The sequence below is a fragment of the Neomonachus schauinslandi genome, chromosome 3 (assembly GCF_002201575.2).
Source record: "Neomonachus schauinslandi chromosome 3, ASM220157v2, whole genome shotgun sequence".
Lineage (NCBI taxonomy): Eukaryota > Metazoa > Chordata > Mammalia > Carnivora > Phocidae > Neomonachus > Neomonachus schauinslandi.
This window is the reverse complement of record NC_058405.1, coordinates 84191250-84203406: the sequence shown is the minus strand read 5'-3', so window position 1 is coordinate 84203406 and position 12157 is coordinate 84191250. Positions and strand designations below refer to the sequence as shown.

Sequence of the window (12157 nt, the reverse complement as noted above, 5' to 3'; positions counted from 1 at the left end):
TGACTCTAATTAATAAATCTGTACTGCAGGGTGCCTGGGTGGCTCAGTGGGTTAAGTATCTGCCCCACGTTAGGCTCTCTGCTCAGCAGGGAGTCTGCTTCTCCCTCTCCCTCTGCCTACCGCTCCCCCTGCTCCTACCCCTGCTCGTGCTCTGTCAAATAAATAAATAAAATCTTTAAAAAATAGGGCGCCTGGGTGGCTCAGTTGGTTGAGCGACTGCCTTCGGCTCAGGTCATGATCCTGGAGTCCCGGGATCGAGTCCCGCATCGGGCTCCCTGCTTGGCAGGGAGTCTGCTTCTCCCTCTGACCTTCCCCCCTCTCATGCTCTCTCTCTATCTCATTGTCTCTCAAATGAATAAATAAAATCTTTAAAAAATAAAAAAATAAAAATAATGGTAATACTGTAGTGCACATCTGAAAGTAGCTAATAAGAGAGCAGATATTAAAAGTTCTCATCACAAGAAAAAAAACTTTGTGACTATGTAAGGTGATGGCTGTTGACTAAATTTGTGGTGATCATTTTGCAATATATACAAATATCAAACCATTATGTTGTACACATGAAAATGATATATTATGTCAACTATACCTCAATTTTAAAAATATAGTGCAAAAAAAGTTATACAAAATAATTTACTGAATTTATAGAGTTCAATTTGGTAAACTGGGTAAATAAAATTAGGTAAATAGGGGCGCCTGGGTGGCTCAGTCGTTAAGCATCTGCCTTCGGCTCAGGTCACGATCCCAGGGTCCTGGCATAGGGCTCCCTGCTCGGCAGGAAACCTGCTTCTCCCTCTCCCGCTCCCCCTGCTTGTGTTCCCTCTCTATCTGTGTCAAATAAATAAATAAAATCTTTTAAAAAAAAATTAGGTAAACAGAATTTACCTACCTATGTCAGATAGGATAAGAATTAATATTAGGTAATTATTGCTAATTTTACTTTCTTATTGCTACTATGGCAGAGAAAATTTCTTTATTCCTACTGATGATGAACACTGAGGTTTTTATTTTTCTTATTTTTATTTTTTTATTATTATGTTCAATTAGCCAACACATAGTACATCATTAGTTTTTGATGTAGTGTTCAGTGATTCATTAGTTGCATATAACACCCAGTGCTCATCACAACACATGCCCTCCTTAATACCCATCACCCAGTTACCCCATCCCCCACCCCCTCCCTTCTAGAACTGAAGAGGAACTGAAATCTCTAATGAAGCCGCTGTGTGTATTTATGAATATTAATGAATAAAAACTGCTTGGACGATTTACCTTTAAAACATGTCTCGTTGCTGGATATCTGAACTGGTTTTTTTTTTTTTTTTTAAAGATTTTATTTATTTATTTGAGAGAGAGAGCACGAAGGGGGGGAGCGGGAGAGGGAGAAGCAGACTCCCCGCTGAGCAGGGAGCCCGATGCAGGACTCGATCCCGGGACTCCAGGATCATGACCCGAGCCGAAGGCAGTCGCCCAACTAACTGAGCCACCCAGGCGCCCTGAATTGTTTTGATTGTTGGTTTTTTTTTAAGATTTTATTTATTTAATTTGAAAGAAAGAGCAAGCACACAAGCAGGGGGGAAGGGCAGCAGGAGGGGGAGAAGCAGACTCCCTGCTGAGCAGAGAGCCCCGATACGACAGGGCTCTATCTCAGGACCCTGGGATCATGACCTGAGCCGAAGGCAGATGCTTAACCGACTGAGCCACCCAGGCGCCCCATATATTTGAAGTGTTTTAAAACGTATCCTACTAAAACTCAAATTGCACTGATCATCATTGTACATAAAGCTTTAAGTAAAAAAAATCTTTGCTGCCTTAGGGGGGGGAAAAAAACACTTCTTCTAGGCTCTATTTTAGTTTTCTTGATTATTAATAAAAGGTTAAATACTGGGGGCACCTGGGTGGCTCAGTCGGTTAAGCATCTGCCTTCGGCTCAGGTCATGATCCCAGGGTCCTGGGATAGAGTCGGGCTCTCTGCTCAGTGGGGAGCCTATTTCTACCTCTCCCTCTCCCTCTGCCACTCCCCCTGCTTATGCTCGCTCTCTCTCTCTCTGAAATAAATTAAAAAAATCTTTGGGGGAAAAAAGATATACAGCCAAGTTGTACCACTCTAATACTATTTGTAACACCTATTTGCAATGCCTCCACAGAACACCTAAATCTTGGGGGTAGGGGATATGGTATCACTAGAGCACAAAGAACAAGAAACTAGGAAAGCTAAGTTGGCCTCTATTTAAGGCTCTGATAACTTCCTTGCCTATGATGGAGAAATTTTTGACACTTTGATCTCTAAAGGAAGGAATAAGATTAAGGACAACTAAGGGTGCCTGGGTGGCTCAGTCGGTTAAGCGTCTGCCTTTGGCTAAGTCATGATCTCGGGGTCCTGGGATCAAACCCACATCGAGCTCCCTGCTCAATAGGGAGCCTGCTTCTCCCTCTCCCTCTGCCCCTCCCCACTGCTTGTGCGCTCTCTCTCAGATAAATAAATCTTTTTAAAAAATAAATTTCAGAAAACCATGCTATGATTTAAGAGAGATCAATATAGACAAATAAAATATTTTGTTTTGCAAAAAGTCTTTCAGTCAAGTTCACAGGCATAAGCAACCAGAGAGAAATAACTAATAACTTCTGCATATCTATAACATGAAATTTTATATAATCACTAAAAATCTTGAAATATTTTAAACTACATGATCCAATGTTAAGTGGAAAAATCAGATTGTAAACAATTACAATTACTTTAAAAGAACCGTATACTTTTGTGCAAAAGCCAAAAAATAGGTGCTTGCTTCAGCAGTACATATACTAAAACTGGAACAATACAGAGAAGATTGGCATGGTCCCTGCACAAGGATGACATGCAAATTCATGAAACGTTCCACAAAAGAACAAAAAAAGCTCCCCAAAATGGAAAGGAACATTAAAAAAAAAGTAACAAAGCATGGGAGTTACAGAAATATTTGGCTGTCTTCCTTATACCTTCAGCTTTTCCAAGCTATCCACGACAGATATGCATTACTTTTATAAGAAGGTAGGAGTGATGTTTTTCTTTTTTTTTTGTCCTTTCAGGTATTTAATTTAATTTATTTATTTATTTGACAGAGAGAGACAGCGAGAGAGGGAACACAAGCAGGGGGAGTGGGAGAGGGAGAAGCAGGCTTCCCGTGGAGCAGGGAGCCCAATGCGGGGCTCGATCCCAGGACCCTGGGATCATGACCTGAGCCGAAGGCAGACGCTCAACGACTGAGCCACCCAGGCGCCCCTGATGTTTTTCTTTTTAAAATACTCTTCTGGGGCGCCTGGGTGGCTCAGATGGTTAAGCGTCTGCCTTCAGCTCAGGTCATGATCTCAGGGTCCTGGGATCGAGTCCCGCATCGGGCTCCCTCCTCCTTGGGAGCCCGCTTCTCCCTCTGCCTCTCTCTCTCTCTGTCATGAATAAATAAATAAAATCTTTAAAAAAAATAAAAATAAAAAATAAAAAATAAAATAAAATACTCTTCTGAAATCTCCAACTTTGCCAGATACTCTGACAACCATTATTAGTAGAGTCCTATACTGATGTTCTAAATTATTTTCGTTAATTTTTGCTTATTTATTATGCTCAATTTATTCAGCAGTCTGCACTCCCAAAATATACTATATGCATAATCCTAGAAAACATGTATCTCACTGGTAAAAAGCCACATGTCTATCTTTCTGCCTAAATCACAGTTTCCATGTAAGCAAGGACTGAATGTTTTTATTTTTTCTTAAAGATTTTATTTGAAAGAGAGCATGCATGCCCGAGCGTGCGCGCATGCGCGCGGGCACACACGTGCACAGTGGGGGAGGGGCAGGGGGAAAGGGAGAACCAGGCTCCCCGCTGGGATCAGGACCTGAGCCAAAGGAAGATGCTTAACTGAGCCACCCGGCGCCGCAGGACTGAATGTTTTTAATCTCTGTATTTCCACTGTCCTGCATGCCGCCTGGCACATATAAAAATTGTCAAAGATATACATTAAAATATATACTAACAGAAAATCACCATTGGAACACCCAATAATACTTGCTGCATACAGGTTCCACCAATGGATGCTAAAATTAGTGGACAAAAGTTTGAAAGCAGTATGTTTACATAATTTCAAAGTATCACCTCCAAGATACTTATTAGTTACAAAGGAAAAAACATTATGCAGTACGGAGGATCAGCAAAGTATCTGCTCACAGAACATTAATTTTTCTGTTTGTATATTACAAGGAATGAGCTAAGAGAATTTTCACCAAATTGAAAGGGTATGTTCCAGGGGCGCCTGGATGGCTCAGTCGTTAAGCGTCTGCCTTTGGCTCAGTTCATGATCCCAGCGTCCTGGGATCAAGCCCCGCATCGGGCTCCCTGCTCGGCGGGAAGCCTGCTTCTCCCTCTCCCACTCCCCCTGCTTGTGTTCCCTCTCTCGCTGTCTCTCTCGTCAAATAAATAAATAGAATCTTAAAAAAATAAATAAATAAAAATAAAAATCTTTTAAAAAAAAAAGAAGAAGAAAGAAAGGGTATGTTCCAGATAGTCTAAACTTAAAATACAGAATACCTGTTGCACATACAAAATAAACCTTTTGGGGGGGGTGGGGAAGACAATCCTTGAGATACACAAAGAGATAAAGTTCACTTGCCGGAATAACTGTAACAGAGACAATTAATTAATGTTAATAGCCCTCTTAACTATCATCAAGAGACATGTCTTCTTTGTTAAGACTCTTGGACAGAGAAAGCAAATGGTGGTTTCAACTACCGCTCAACAGGTTGGCAGAGCACAGAGACTTGATCTGCTATCGAAATACTTCTCTGAGAACGTCTTAAAAAGAGTGTATGAGGATACCTGGGGGGCTCTGTCCGTTAAACTTCCGACTCTTGATTTTGGCTCAGGTCATGATCTCAGAGTTGTGAGAGGAAGCCCCAGTGCTAGACTCTGTATTGGGCAGGGAGTCTGCTTGTCTCCCTCTCTCTCTGCCCCTCCCCCCATTAACACACGTGTGCGCGTGCACGCTCATCACGCACGAGTCGCGAGTCTCTCTCGCGCGATTCTCTCTCTCAAATAAATAAATCTTAAAAAAGGAAAAAAAAAGAGGGGCTCCTGGGTGACTCAGTTAAGCGTCTGCTTTCGGCTCTGGTCGTGATCCCAGGGTCCTCGGATCCAGCCTGGCATCGGATCCAGCCTGACTTAGGGCTCCCTGCTCAGCAGGGAGTCTGCTTCTCCTTCTGCCCCTTCCCCCTGCTTGTGCACTCTCTCTCCCTCTCAAATAAATTAAAAAAAGAAATCTTGGGGCGCCTGGGTGGCTCAGTCGGTTAAGCCGCTGCCTTCGGCTCGGGTCATGATCGAGCCCCACCTCAGGCTCCCTGCTCGGCGGAGAACCTGCTTCTCCCTCTCCCTGCTACTCTGCCTACTTGTACTCTCTTTCGATCTCTCTGTTAAATAAATGAAATCTTTAAAAAGACAATTTTATTTTATAAATAAAAAAATAAAAAGTGTGTGTATGAAAAATTAAAAAGCAGGATGACTGCTCTAAATAAACAAGATCAAGGAAACAACCAAATGGAACACATAAACCTTTATTATTAGGTCCTGGGGTTTGAAAAAAAAATCTATCAAAGACCATTTGAATGTAGACCAGCTATTATGTAATAACAGGGAATTATAGCAAATTTTCTTAGATGTGATACTGCATGTTGCTACTGCATGCTGAATGAAGTATGATGTAATGATGCCTGCAATTACTCTCAAATAGTCAAAAAATATGTATATACGTATGTATGAATGCAGAGACAGAATGTTACAGGTTTAATTACCTCCCCTCCTCAAAATCCCTATGCTGAAGTCCTAACCCTCAGTACCTTATTGGGGAATAGGGACATTGCAGATGTCGTTAGTTAAGATGAAGTCATATGGAATAGGATGAATCTATAATTCAATAGGATTGGTGTGTCCTCATAAAAAGGAGAAATTTGGACACACATAAAGAATGGAGTTACATTGACACAAGCTAAGGAACTACCAGAAACTAGGAGAGAGGTCTGGAACAGATCCTTCCCTAACACCATCAGAGGGAACAAGGCCCTGCTGACACCTTGATCTCAGTCACCTAATCTTTAGAACTGTAAGACAGTAAGTGACTATTGTTTAAGCCACTCAGTTGTGTTATGGCAGCCCTAGCAAACTAATAGAAAAACAAAATACCGTAAAATTGTAACAAATGTTGAATCTAGGAGGCAAGTATATGGTATTTATTAACTTCTTTCAACTTTTGTGTATATCTAAAATGTTTAATACCTTAGGTAATAACTTAGAAATGTGTGAATATTCTGTTTTCCAGCAATCAACCCTTTAGTAGCCACTAATAATATCTACCTGAGTAAAAGGAACTTTATCAATATTCATAAAATAACTTGCTGGGATTTTGACTGGGCTCACACTGAATCTACAAATCAAATTGAAAAGAATTGACATCTTGACAATATTGAATCTTCCTGTCCATGCATATGGAGATATTTTTCCATTTATTTAGGTATTCTCTGATTTCCTTCAAAGAGTTTTCCTCATGTAGATCTTGTACACTTTTTTTGGATGAAACCTAAGTCACTGTATTTTTTTTGGGGGGGGGGGTGCTAATATAGATGGCATTGCTTTAATTCCAGATTTGAATTGTTCATTGCTGGTATATAAGAAAGCAACTGGCTTTTGTATATTTACCTTGTATTCTGAAACCCTGCTATAATATAATCACTTATTAGTTACAGAAGATTTTTGTTGATTCATGAAATTTTCTACATAGACAATCACATCATCTATGAACAAAAACAATTTTAGTTCTTCCTTCCCAATCTGTATATCTTTTATTTCCTTTTCTTGTATTACTGCATTCTCTAGGACTTCCAGGACAATGCTGAAAAGGAGTGGCAAGTGTGGACATCTCTGCCTTGTTCCAGATATTAGCGTCTAATTTCTCACTATGTTTTTTAAGATTTTATTTATTTATTTGAGAGAGCAAGAAAGGGAGCGAGCATGAGCAGATGGAGGGGCAGAGAGAGAGGGACAAGCAGACTGCCCGCTGAGCAGGGAGCCAGACACAGGGCTTGATCCCAGGACTCCAAGATCATGACCTGAGCTATAGTCAGACGCTTAACCGACTGAGCCACCCAAGCACCCCATAATTTCTCACTATCAAGTGAGTGTGGGGGTTTTGTAGATGTGCCATATCAACCTGAGGAAGTCCCCCTCTATGTCTGCTTTGTTGAACATTTTTATCATGAATAGATATTGAATGTTGTCAGATGCTTTTCTGCATGTATTAATATAATGCACGATTTATTAATCCATTAACATAAATTTTCTTCATAAACTCATATGATGTAATGAAGTACCTTAGTTCATTTTTAAGTAATAAACCAGGCTTGCATACCTGGAATAAACCCCACTTTGTCATAATGTATATAATTCTTTTTATTCACCATTAGATTCAACTGACTATTCTGTTGAGAATGTCTGCATTTATATTCATGAAAAATACTGATCTAGGGGCGCCTGGGTGGCTCAGTTGGTTAAGCGACTGCCTTCGGCTCAGGTCATGATCCTGGAGTCCCGGGATCGAGTCCCGCATCGGGCTCCCTGCTCGGCAGGGAGTCTGCTTCTCCGCCTGACCCTCCTCCCTCTCATGCTCTCGGTCTCTCATTCTCTCTGTCTCAAATAAATAAATAAAATCTTTAAAAAAAAAAAAGAAAAGAAAAAAGAAAAATACTGATCTATAGTATTCCTCCTTATGATCTTTATGTGGTTTTGGTATTAGGGTAATGCTGGCTTCACAGAATGGATTAGGAAATATTCGCTATATGAGGTTTCTAGAGTAGTCAAATTCATAGAGACAGAAAGTAGAATGGTGCTTGTCACAGGCTGAGGGAAGAATAGGGAGTTAGTGTTTAATGGGTACAGAGTTTCAGTTAGAAAAGCTGAAAGGAGGGCGCCTGGGTGGCTCAGTTGGTTAAGCGACTGCCTTCGGCTCAGGTCATGATCCTGGAGTCCTGGGATCGAGTCCCGCATCGGGCTCCCTGCTCAGCGGGGAGTCTGCTTCTCCCTCTCCTGCTCCCCCCTCTTGTGCTCTTTCTCTCTCTCAAATAAATAAATAAATAAAATCTTTTAAAAAAATAAAAATAATAAATAAATAAATTTAAAAATTAAAATTAAAAAAAATTTAAAAATAAAATTAAATTAAAAAAAAGAAAAGCTGAAAGGGTTCTGGAGATAGATGGTTATACAACACTGTTAATGTATTTAATATCAAACAAGTGTATACTTAAAAATGTTAACTACACTGGAAGAAAAAAAAAGTTAAAATGGTCAATTTTATGTTAAGCATATTTTAACACCAAAACAAACAAAACTAGACCTGGAACCCAGTAGGTACTCAGTAAGTATGTGATAATCTAGTGGTCTTATTAAATGCATACTGAAGGATTATTTTTAAAATGCTATGAGGGAATGCTATGGGAAGAAACAAGAATTAATAAGTGGGGAAGCACAGATGTAAAACAGAAAAGTTTCAGGTAAATTAATCTATGCAGTGATAAAAGAAGGAATATACCAACTGGAAAAGGGGAAGAAGAGGGATTCCAAGCAAAGGAAACAGCAACAGGAGTAAAAGGTTTTTGTATTAATTGAGACACGACGGACATATAACACTGTATTCGTTTTAGGTGCACTTGAGTTTTTAAAAGTGGTTCATGGACAGGGTAAGTGTTAAGAGGGAGCAGCAGAGGAAAAAGCTGAAAACCTAAGTTCATATAGTGGAGACAGATTCTGAAATTCATGTTATGCCAACCTAGACATGCTAAAGACATGCTAAATCTATCAAATAATGCAGTGAGACTTACCTGGGGTCTATGGATACGTAAACAGGCAAAGGGATTTCAATGACACCCCCTACCTCAAGTTGCAAGAATTCTAATATGAATATTTACATTTTTTCTGGGAAAAGAGTATACAACTTTCATCAGATACCCCATGGGGTCCAAAAAGTATAACACTAGCATTGGAGACAATGATGAATCATCCCAGAAATGTAAGTAAGGAAGTCTGAATTTTAGAAAAATAAATTATCCTATGAAAGGTAACACAGGGATAAGAGGCCAGAAAACAATTTAATCAACTATAATAATCCAGGGAAAAATGAGTATATGTTTTTACTAAAATCTTTTGCTAAATTTTTTACATTCTTCATAAATTTTTACTAAAATCTGAATTTTTTTTTTTTTAAGATTTTATTTGAGAGAGAGAGAATGAGAGAAAGCACATGAGAGGGGGGAGGGTCAGAGGGAGCAGCAGACTCCCCGCTGAGCAGGGAGCCCGATGCGGGACTCGATCCCGGGACTCCAGGATCATGACCTGAGCTGAAGGCAGTCGCTTAACCAACTGAGCCACCCAGGCGCCCTAAAATCTGAATTTTTTACCTATACGAAACAAGATTCTAATGAACTGCCTGTCAGGATCTACCTTACATAAGGTATTCAATGAGCTGCATAACATTTTACTATGCAAAAACATATCCCATAAAAATTATCAAAAAGGGACAAATTAGTGATTTTAAATTCCCCTCATTACTCATGCTGAAGAATGACTCCTCTAAGTGCCTGGGTGGCTCAGTCAGTTGAGCATCTGACTCTTGGTTTCAGCTCAGATCATGGTCTCAGGGTCCTAGGATCAAGCCCCACACCCGGCTGCACACTGAGCATGGAGTCTGCTTGTCTCTCTCTCCCTCTGCCCTTCCCCCATGAGCTCTCATTCTCTCTCTAAAATAAATAAATAAAATCCTAAAAAAAAAAAACCCAGAATGACTCCTCTCATCACTTACTGAGAAGCAACATCACTCAAAAAAGCAAAATCCAGGGGCACCTGGCTGGCTCAGTCGGTGGAGAAGCGACTCTTGATCTCTTAGGCTGTTAGTTCAAGCCCAAGATTGGGTATAGAGATGACTTAAAATAAAATCTTAAAAAAAAAAAAAAAAAAGCAGGGGTGCCTGGGTGGCTCACTCGGTTGCATGTCTGACTTCGTCTCAGGTCATGATCTCAGGGTCCTGGGATGGAGCCCCTCATTGGGCTCCCCACACCACAAGGAGTCTGCTTGTCCCTCTCCCCATGCCCCACCCCCACTTGTGCACTCACTCTCTCTAAAAAATAAAATCTTAAAAACAAAAGCAAAAACCATAATACAAGTGTTGATGTGAGTAAAACAACCATATTCATACAGTAATAGTGCACATACTTTGACCAAGCAATTCCACTTCCATGAATTTATCCCTACACATATGTGAACACATGTGCATAAGGTTATTCAACGAAGCACCTTTTGCAATAGCCAAAATCTGGAAACCACACATCTATTTAAAGTAGAGGACTAGTTAAAGTAAACCATGAAATATACATACAATGCGTATTATGCAACTATTATTTAGGATCTCCAAGATACATTGTCAAGTCAAAAAAAGCAAAGTACAAAACAATGTATAACATATTACTGTGTATGTGAAAAGTAACAAAAATAGGAACATATGCACATCTACAGTATATAAACTTGCTACATATACCTCAAAATTACTTTGGAAGATTTTGTAACAAACTGTTAACAGGGATAGCTACTAGATAGATAAAAGGAGAAGACAACTGCCCGAAAAAGACAAATCACTGTACATCCTCTTGTACCTTTTACTTTAAGACATGCATATAGTATGTAAATGAACGAGTGAATGCATAAAAACAAAATAACTTATAAAAGTAATGCTGCCTAACTATAGTGTTAGGAACATGGTCAGACACGAAACTGGAAATGTCTACTCTGGGCACAAAACTGACGTAAAAAATGTAACTGGAAATGAGCACTGTGGGTAGAAAATGTGGGTAAAAAATACTCTTTATTAATATCAACTAAGAGTACATGAAACACGAAGGAGGCACTGAGCAACACATTTGGGATGTGTGGGTGGGTTGGTGGGTGGGTGTGTTTATAAAATCTACCAAGAAATAGTCTGCTAAATGCAGATTTAAAAGCTAAAAATCACTGCATTACTAAAACAAAAGTACACCAAAGTCCTTACTGGTAAGCAATTCTGTAATCTCTTAATTCCCGATGGAAGATCTTCCTATTTTAGGCTCTTCTAGGTATGTAACTGTTGTAACTTTAGCTCTCTCCCAAAGACAATGAACCAAAAAGCCCTTACAAGTTATACCACGAAATGCTCTGGGTTTTTTTGTAAAGGTGGAAAAAAGAACACTAAACTGGTATTCAAATGCCCTGGATTCTACCACCATGTGACTACAAACAAATTTAATCTCTTCAATCCTGTTTATATTCAAATTAAAAGGTCTAGATGTGATGACCTCCAGTAATAAAACAATCCTATAATTTCAAGATTACACAGGGAGCAGGTAAGAATTTTCCAAAGTTTCTTTCTTTTTTTTTTTTAAGATTTTTTTTTTTTATTTATTTATTTGAGAGAGAGAGAATGAGAGAGAGCAAGCACATGAGAGGGAGGAGGGTCAGAGGGAGAAGCAGACTCCCTGCCGAGCAGGGAGCCCGATGCGGGACTCGATCCAGGGACTCCAGGATCATGACCTGAGCCGAAGGTAGTCGCTTAACCAACTGAGCCACCCAGGCGCCCTTCCAAAGTTTCTTTTAGCTCATTTTTAACCTACTGAAGTTTAAAAACAAACACCTAAATTGAAGGTAAAAGCACTTAACAGAACACACAAAATTATTCCCAAAGCAAGGATCCTAAAGAGATGGTCCTGTATATTTCAAGTTTGTCAATAGCAAGATGAAATGACAAGCTTAAGGCTTTGAGTGCCTCTTGATTGGGGAGCAGTAGTTCTCAGTTTCTAGTTCTATTACCCATATTGGCCTAAAGCCTACAAGTTGCTCAGTATTTAGCATATGCAGTGTCTTCAATTACCCTATGACACATACCGTCGTAATTTGGTATTTCCCTCCAAACCAGTCTGGATGTCAAAAATACAGTGGTTATTAAGGATACAATAAACTGAGACTTAATCAAATATTAAAAATGAAGTTAAAAAATTTTCACCAATAAAATATATGTCCTTCATTATTTGACATCAACCTCTTCTTTATGAAATAAAGGTTCAG

General features: G+C 39.6%; 1 protein-coding gene and 1 non-coding gene across 2 annotated transcripts in view; one reads left to right on the top strand and one right to left on the bottom strand.

Annotated features, from left to right (window-relative positions):
* The window catches only part of WDR33 (WD repeat domain 33), a 114695-nt gene that overhangs the window by 90700 nt on the left and 11838 nt on the right, over positions 1–12157 (bottom strand).
* On the top strand, positions 2779–2885 carry LOC123324392. The gene has a single exon (XR_006539772.1). It is a non-coding gene; the product is annotated as a U6 spliceosomal RNA (small nuclear RNA).